Consider the following 8,810-nt stretch of genomic DNA (forward strand, 5'->3'; position numbering starts at 1 on the left):
GCTTTCCTAGGCTTACATTAGTAATACTATTTCGCTCAGTAAAGAATAAGATCGATGTTGTTACAGCGTTGATCCTTTTGGATACTATTTACCAAGGTTCTGTGTTCACAATGACCGGGGCTTCTTCCTTATCCCCTACAAAGATCCTGTGATATTTGTTATTTGGGTAACACGAGCACCGCAGAAAGGGACTCTACGGGCCGAGCTCGGGGCATCTCGGCACGCGACCCCGCCCGTACCTACTCGCACCCCCCCAGCTCACATCCTCTGAAGCAGGCCAGAGTCGGCAGAGGGGAGGACTAGGGGGCCGTGGCCAGGGAATCGGAACCGAGCCGAGGACGGAGCGTCTCTGGTGACAGGCAAGCAGCTCTCCACGCAGTTCCCGTATCTCCGTACGACTCCAGGACCCCTGACAACTCCTCCAGGGGGCACGAAGGGCTCCCCCAAGCTTATCCTGCCCCCGTTAGGTGCTGAGGCCTTTCCTCGGCGTCCTACCCCACGGGAGCGGAACACAAGCTCTCCGCACACAACAGGCTTTGCCGCCCTCTCTCAATACTCACCTGAGCACCTTTCCCTTCGCTCGTACTCTGCAGCTCGCTGGCTGATTTCCAGCCCCTGGGACGGGCTCGGGGCGGCTGCTCCTTCTCCGGCTCTCTGGGTACATGAGACATGGGCCGACCTGTGGCGCTGTCAGGAGGAACTGAAAACAGAAAGGGAGAACACTGCTAAGCCAGGCACAGGCGCTGCCGTCTGCTTTTCCCGGGGAGGGGGCTGCCCTATCCTGCCCCCTGAGGCCCCGCTCCTGCTCCGCCCCAGAGGCCCTGCCCCTAGCCGCAGTAACGCTGTGCCATGGAGCTACCACCCCCCTGGAATGGGCAGGGAAAGCGAGGCCCGGATAGCAGAAGGCACTTGAATTCCCTCCCCACCGGGCTATACCCTGCATCCATGCTAGAGCAGGGAATAAAGCCCCGGAGTCCTGAGCCCCAGCCCCCTGCTCTAACCACTAGACCCCACTAACCACCCACAGCAGCAAATGGAACCCAGGAGTCCTGAGCCCCAGCCCCCTGCTCTCACCACTAGACCCCACTAACCACCCACAGCAGCAAATGGAACCCAGGAGTCCTGAGCCCCAGCCCCCTGCTCTCACCACTAGACCCCACTCCCCACCCACAGCAGCAAATGGAACCCAGGAGTCCTGAGCCCCAGCCCCCTGCTCTAACCACTAGACCCCACTCCCCACCCCTGCTCTGGAACCCAGGACTAGACCCCACTCCCCACCCACAGCAGCAAATGGAACCCAGGAGTCCTGAGCCCCAGCCCCCTGACCCTGCTCCCCACCCACAGCAGCAAATGGAACCCAGGACTAGACCCCACTCCCCACCCACAGCAGCAAATGGAACCCAGGAGTCCTGAGCCCCAGCCCCCTGCGCGCCTCCACTCCTTGGCCCCTCCCTCCTCTCTGACCCCCAAGAGCCAAGCCGGGGGCCGCCTCACCTGAAAGAGCGTCTGCTGTCTGGGGACTCGGGGCGGGCGGCGGCGGTGGGGAAGGCGTGGAGGGATCCCAAGCGGGAGGTCTGTGACACGGCTCCCAGGAGGGACCTACGGAACAGAGTGAAATCAATCACCCCCCAGGGCCCAGTCCCGGCTAGTGGCATTCGCATCACGTTCCCAGGCCAACGCTGCTTGCAAATCCACGCTCAGGGCAGGGTGTCAACCGCCCGTCAACCCCCGAGACGGCCCAGGGGGCTTGGTCCTCTTCTCACGGCCCTGATGCACTCCTGGAGTCGCTCCTGATTTACACCATGCTGAGCGAGAGGGAATCAGCCCCCGTGACACGAGCGGACTCACTCCGGATTTACACCCGGCAGCAACAAGCCCAGAATGAGCGTGCTGGGTTCTGTTCCTGGGCTCAGGACGGGTGGGCAGGGTTTCCTGCAGGCCAGGACTCCTGGGTTCTGTTCCTGGGCTCAGGACGGGTGGGCAGGGTTTCCTGCAGGCCAGGACTCCTGGGTTCTGTGCGCGAGGGGGCGTGGGCCCCAACGGGCTAGAGCAGGGGGACACCACTGCACCCCACCCACCCTGCCTGCCTCTGCTGCTGCTGGGCGTGGGAAGCCAGCAGGGCCAGTGCTCCCCTCGCACTCCGCAAGGCTGCTGTGCTCTTGCTGCTAACCAAGGCAGCTGGCTGGCCTGCCTCCTTCTTAGCACCTGACTGAAGCCACCTGCCCCTGACGGCTGCAGCAGCCCCAGCCAGGCTGATGACGCAGCCTTCGCGGAGCAGGGAGGCGGGGTGGGAGCAGTGAGTGATGGAGCTGAGGGGCCGGCAGGGGGAAAGGGGGAAAAGCTGCTGGGAGAACGCCAGAGCTCAGCACCCCGGCGGGGGCCGAGCACCCATCATTGTCTTTCAGGGCCGCACGAGCCCCTCAGCCCCCGTGGAGTTGGCGCCTATGAAGCTAGGGCGGCACTGGTGCAGGGACACAGACAGCCAGACAGCCAGACGTCTGGCTTGGCTGCTGCTCACTGGAGCCCCCTTCTCTCTTCCTCTCCAGCTACCCAGGGACTACAATGGGCACCAGGCCGAAGGAGCTACAGCAGCCCCAGCTCTGGCTCCGCCCCCCGCCCCCCGCCCGCACGGCTACTCGCCAGTCTCTGCTCAGCTAGCGAAAGGGGCGAGAGGACGTGACTCACTGGACGCCTCATTCTTCTCCGGGCCCAGACTCAGGGACCTGCCAGGACAGAGCCGACACTGCAGAGCATCTCTCCGAGCACGCACAGCTGCGACTTCCCACTTAGTCACGGGGAGGAGGAAAAAACAGCTACCAACCTTCACAAGCAGGGGGTGAGGCTCCTTCGGTGCGCAGTCCTTTCTCGGGGCACCTCCGGAGCGATGCCGGCGCACTCCTCACGGAAGCCCCAGGCCTCGGCTCCGCGCTGCCGTCCATGGGGCGAAGGACGGAGTCCAGCGTAGCCATTTCAGTCTCCGCCTTCGCTCCGTGCGTGTCCTGGGGCGGAAGGTTCTGCGGACGCTGCAGCGATCCCGGAGCTGAGACTCCCCCAAACGCTGGGGCAGGCAGAGTGCGCGTCGTCTCTGGGCACGGGCTTCTTGCAGGGCCCTCCAGACTTGCCGCCAGGCGGGGAAAGGGGGACCCCCCGAGAAGCGGGAGTGCTGGATCCTATTCCTACACTGACTGCCGCCTGAACTCTTTACAGGCGCCTCACAAACACAGCTGAGATAAGGGTCTGGCGAGCTGTGCACGCGGCGCACACGCACCTCCTTGCAATCACCTCCCGGCACCTCCAGCCAGATAGGGCCACCAGCCCCGGCCCCGCCCGCCAGGGAGTCCCGGAGTCGCTCATCAGCAGGGCCCCTGGGGCCGAGGGGGGGAGGCAGGCGCCCGCCGGACCCCGGGAGCAGCCGGGTGACTTCCAGCTGGGCACCGGCAACGCTGGCGCAGTCGGGGTAGCGGGGGGAACAGACCCAGCGCAGGGGGGAGGGGGGCCCAGCTCTGGCCAGCAGGGCAGCAGGACCAGGTCCCAGCCTCGCAGACCTCCAGCTGCGGGGGGACGGGACGGGGGAGCGCCTAGGAAAGGGGAGAGGGTAAGCGGTGCCCCCCAGTCTACCGGTGCCCCTCACTCCCGACCCGCAGCCCCCAGACCTCGGCCGGTGCACCTCACTCCCGACCCGCAGCCCCCAGACCTCGGCCGGTACCCCTCACTCCCAAACCCTCCTTCTCCTGGGCTTATTGCTACAGACCTGCTCACAACATCACAGCTACACTGACAAATGCCGCGTTGCCTCAGCCCCCAAAAGAGTCACTCTGCACAGGTGAACACCGTCCCTTCCGCTGCTCTCACTCCCAGCCAGCGATGCCGACGACAGAAAGCTCAGGACTGCTCAGCTCTGATTAGATGGAAGTCCCGTCTGCGCAGATGCGCTTCTGCCACCTTCTCCTCCGCCAGGGCCTCCTGGACGATTCCCCTGCAAACACAGCACAGAACCTTTTCTTAGACAGCAAGCCCCAGCTGAAGGGAAGCAGCATTCTCTACTCAGCCCTCGTCTATGCTGGGGACTTAGGTCCATTTAAAGTCCCTGAATTGAAATTCATTACTCCCACGTCTACACTGGGGCACTGTTAATTCGAATTAAGGTTTCTGGAAATTCAAATTAGTAAGACCACCTCTCCAAGCGGAGGAGGGTCTATTTCGAATTTGGTCATTCGGATCAGTGTCAGTGTAGCCGCAACTGGGCTTAATTCGAATTCACCGGCCTCCGGAGTGTATCCCACCACGCCCCGTTTTAAAGTACCCTCCCCCAAAGCAGCCCCGGGAAGATCTGAATCTTCATCTCCTGTGCTCGCTGCCCGCGTGGAGAGAGCGTTCCCATTGTTCTCAGCACGGTACTGCAACAACAGCACACAGCATCCCGCGGAAGGCACAGCCGGGGAGTTGTCTCTCTCATTAGCATTTCTGTCCTTGGACGCCGGGTGTGGGGGCACGAGGGGGATCTCTGGCGTTGCGGTGCCTGTCCTGGGTGCTAAGCCACTTCTCAGTCACTTCACGTGTTGAGAAACGCTACGTTCAACAGCACTTGTGAGAACATGGACACTTGTTCTTTCCTTCTCTTCTCAGGAGCAGATGAAAAACTGAAGAAGAGGCAAGAACTGGGATAATATAGAAGGTGTGAAAGAGAGAAGTATCATCTTTCAGTCACTGTCAATAGGTCGACTCCCACCCCCACCTGGCCCATGTTGTCAGCCTCTATCACCCATTTGTTAAATTTTCTGTGCTTCCCCCATGCTGTCCCACACGCTTGGGAGGTGTTCCCTGCAAACACCAGCAAAACTAGCTCGCTAACCTACTTCAAAACCCTCCTTAAACTCTCCTTTGCCATGAGTTTGACAAAAACCTTGACAACAGCTGGGCTGCTGGTGCGCTGACATGACCGCCTGTCATGCAGACCAATATTGTCTGTGTTTCCTTGTGCTCTCCCCCGTGGCCAATCTATACCAATCTCTTCTTTCTTGTCTTGTACTTAGATTGTCAGGTCTTTGGGGCAGGGACTGTCTTTTTGCTCTGTCTGTACAGCGCCTAGCACAATGGGCTCCTGGTCCAGGACCAAGGCTCCTAGGCACTACGATAATACAGCTAATAAATAATAATAAAAGTGAAGCTTGCCATGAGGAACCTGTTCAGAAAAACCAAACCATGTGGTTCTGGACATCACTCATTTTAGTCCCAAGACTCCCCAAACTACCGTTGTTCCACACAGCATTGGTTTCCCCTCACTTTTGGGGAAAATTGTTCACATCCAACACAAAGGATCAGATGGAGGTTCTAGAAAGAATTATCTACATTACAAGAAGAAATCCTGCATTTAAAGCTTCCCATGTAAATAACTGTTTTGGGTCATTGTTGCCTTGGTGGTTTCAGGAACTCTCAAATTCTCAGGAGCAGATACTGAAGCAGCCTCAGCAGGTCCTGCAGCATTGCAGGGGTAGGAGGAGAGATGGGACGCAACTGGGTCATTCTTCTCCCAGTGCCTGTGGAGCCAGAACTGTGCAAGGGTGACCTATGCGGTACCCCCCCCCCCCCCTTGCGTTTCCTCTCACCACCCAAGCAACGAGAGCTGGAGAAGAAAAATTCCAGGGAGGAGCCAACACTTAGAGGCCAGAAAAACAGAATTAGTTACCTAGGGAGGTGGTGGAATCTCCATCCTTAGAGATTTTTAAGACCCGGCTTGACAAAGCCCTGGCTGGGATGGTTTAGTGGGGGTTGGTCCTGCTTTGAGCAGGGGGTTGGACTAGATACCTCCTGAGGTCCCTTCCAACCCTCATCTTCTATGATTCTGTGAACCTGGCAGGAGCAGCCACCAAGGCAGCCTTAGCAGTTCCTGCACCAGGCACCCTCGGACACTAAAAATGTCATCAGGCTGGGTAGTCTTTCTCCTGTGCTGGCTGGCTGTTTTGCACCAACCCCCTTCAGCCTGTCCCTCCCAGTCGCATCAGCTCAGCCTCATGCCATCTGCCCTCAATGCACTTCCCCTCTTCTCCCGTGCCCTACCACCTTTCCCCCTCTCCTTTCTGCACCACCTCTCTGCTTCTGTGTGGTTCTATCTAGCTAAGTTTCTCCTAACTGGAGGCCTTGCATGATCAGTGAAAGAAAACAGACGTAAGGAAACAGAGGTTAACAATGGACAAGGCAGGAACTCACAAGTGGCCTTGTAAATAATTCATAGCTAGCAAATAAAGAGTAAGAAGAGTGATGTGTGATAAGCATGCAGCTGCAGATCTGCATTCTAGCAAACGTTGCAGCTCATGGATAGCTCGTGATCTATACAGGGCTTGATTCACAAGATCGGAAGCCAGTCATAAAGCGTGTGATACAATGCAGAATGTAAGGCGCATGTATCTAGTGTCTGTTAGAATATGTACCTAATCTGATTTATAACTGTGTACGTTGGAGCTGTGGTGCACCCTAACCCACCCCCTAGACCAGAGCCTGATCACCTCAGGTGGTAGCTTTATGCAAGGGCAATAAAGAAACCTCAGTGACAAGTTCACATGCAAACCAAGTGTTTGCATCCCAGGGAGCTGGATGAAGTGTTCTCCCACAACTGGACGAAATGTTCTGGATAAGCTGAGTAGAAAAGGGCTCAGAGGGAATCCCAGCTCTAACTAAATCCAACCCGAAGAATTACAAAATAAGTGGCACTAACGACATTCGCAGACCTTCACTGTGCTTGCATGTTCTGCTCCTTTCCCACAGGTCTTGTCTATTTCGATTGTTAGCGCTTTGGGGCAGAGGTTGTCTTCTACTCTATTTAGTATGGTGGCTGGCACAAGTAGCCCCTGTTCCCAGCTGGCCCTCAGGCACGGCTATGTCATCAAAATAAATAATACGTTGAGCAGTGTGGGACCAGCTAAGCACTTTCACAAGGCTCTTGTTCTTTGTGAAGGGAGCTGCTGTGTCAAGAGATGCTCATCTCCGGCACTGCCCAACTCCTTTTGTGGGCAAAAGGTATTTGGCAACATGCTCAGCCCTATGCTGCCAGCCACAAGAGTGAAAAAGTCGTGAGTGAGATCCCAAAAACTCATGTCATGGGTCCAATAATCATGATTTTTAAAAGTTCAGCTAGTGGGGTTTTCTTTGGTTTTGGTTTTTTGTCTGTCTTCTGACTTTTGAGCTTCCCCCGTCCACTCCCAAAGTGGGTGTGACAATTCGTCCTGCCAACTTCTGTACATTTCTAGCGAATAAAGCAATTTGGGCCCTGCTGAAGGAGGTCTGCCTAGGAAGAGTGTGTCCCTACATGAAAAGCTTACAGTCCGGGGCAAAGAATAGCGATGGGTTTGTGACACGGGAGCTGGAACTGGGGATTGACCAAACTCATTATGTATAGCAGCGGTTCCAAACCTGGGGGGCGGGACCCCCTTGGGGGAGCGCCAAAGATTCCAGGGGGTCCATGAAGCTTCAGTAATATTGAGGTCATTTAGCACCCTGAGCTCCACGCCGGCCGGAGTGGAGGAACAGCCCCCTTCTTGCCCCCCCAAATCCGCACTGGCCAAGTGCCCGGCTGGAGAGGAGCAGCCCGGCATCGGTGAGGGCCTGAAGCAGCCTCAGCCAACCCGCCAGAGAATGCCTACATTACCCTCTGTCCATGAGCGATGGGAAGAGGTGGGGGCGACGGGGCATGTGGTGGTGGCTGCGCCAGGGTAGGCTTAGCTTCTTACTCAGGTAAGAGAAATACCTGATAATTATGTTGTTATTATTATTATCATTACAGGTGTTTATAGGGGTTATATGTGTTTTTGGCCGGGGAGGGGGCAGGGTGGGGACGGGGGGAAGCGCATGTTTTACTTAGTATTAACTAGTGAGGCTTTCACTCAAAAAGGTTGGGAACCACTGATGTATAGGGCATCAAAAATCCTTTCTTAGAATCCTAGCAGACAATAATTTCTCCAGGATCCTTTCTGTTGCGTAGTTAGGGTTGTGCTCAGATTTGCACATAAAGCTGGGATTCATCAGCTTTGTTATGTATGAAAAATACAGTGTGGGCTCCCCAAAGCTATGCCGCTTTTTGAGTTCAGAATAAATCTCTCTGAAAACTTACAAGTAAATCGATGTGTTCACGAGTTCAAATTTATTTTTAATTTTTTAAAATAAATTTAGCAAACGGGTGAGAAGATTTATTTTGTCCCACATGATCTTAATAACAGAACAGTGCAGACCTTTCAAACTGACCATACGGTTACAAATCATTCATACATTGATTACATCTGGAGATTTTTTAAGGATTAATGGTCATTTTTTCACCACCATTCTTCACAGCAAAGCTTCCCCCTTCACTCGTGGTTGAAGAATGATGATATACTACAGACAGTTCCATGAAGAACTGACCCCTTTCAAAATGGCTGCCATCGGAGTCAAGCCAAGCATTCTCAGGGAAGATGGTGGCACTGACAGCATATTTGGCCGCCATCTTCCTGAGAAGAGTTTAGCATTCAGTCTCATTCACTCTCAGACTCTCTGGGTTTAATGTTTAGTTTCCACAGAGGACATGTTAATAGTTTCCTTGTTTAAATAGAATTTCCTAGTTTTTTAAAAATCATGTTAAACTGCAGTTCAAGTTGACTCCATAACAACAACTTAATGGTAAGAACATTATAGTGATGTTTTAATTATCCCAAAAGAAGCATTAAAGATCCAGAAAATTCAGAGAAGATTAAATTTAAAGTAATCCAAACATGTTAATGAATGGAAAAGCACAGATATTATAGCATAGGTTCCCTCTAGATCTAAGGTACAGAGTACGTACC

At 55.1% G+C, this 8,810-nt stretch overlaps 1 long non-coding RNA gene across 2 annotated transcripts; it reads right to left on the reverse strand.

Moving 5' to 3' along the window:
* Nucleotides 1-6: 6 nt before the first annotated feature.
* On the reverse strand, nucleotides 7-4,189 carry LOC137154751 (uncharacterized). 2 transcript variants are annotated; one of them, XR_010920290.1, is made up of 3 exons: nucleotides 3,752-4,189; nucleotides 1,495-1,599; nucleotides 7-700 (listed from the first exon to the last, which is right to left on the reverse strand). It is a non-coding gene; the product is annotated as an uncharacterized lncRNA (long non-coding RNA). The 2 variants fall into 2 exon arrangements; XR_010920291.1 differs by lacking the exon at nucleotides 3,752-4,189 and adding an exon at nucleotides 2,822-2,852.
* Nucleotides 4,190-8,810: the final 4,621 nt, after the last annotated feature.

This window comes from Emydura macquarii, unplaced genomic scaffold, assembly GCF_026122565.2.
Source record: "Emydura macquarii macquarii isolate MOO-44397 ecotype Brisbane River unplaced genomic scaffold, CSIRO-AGI_Emac_v2 contig_1300, whole genome shotgun sequence".
Taxonomy (NCBI): Eukaryota; Metazoa; Chordata; order Testudines; family Chelidae; genus Emydura; species Emydura macquarii.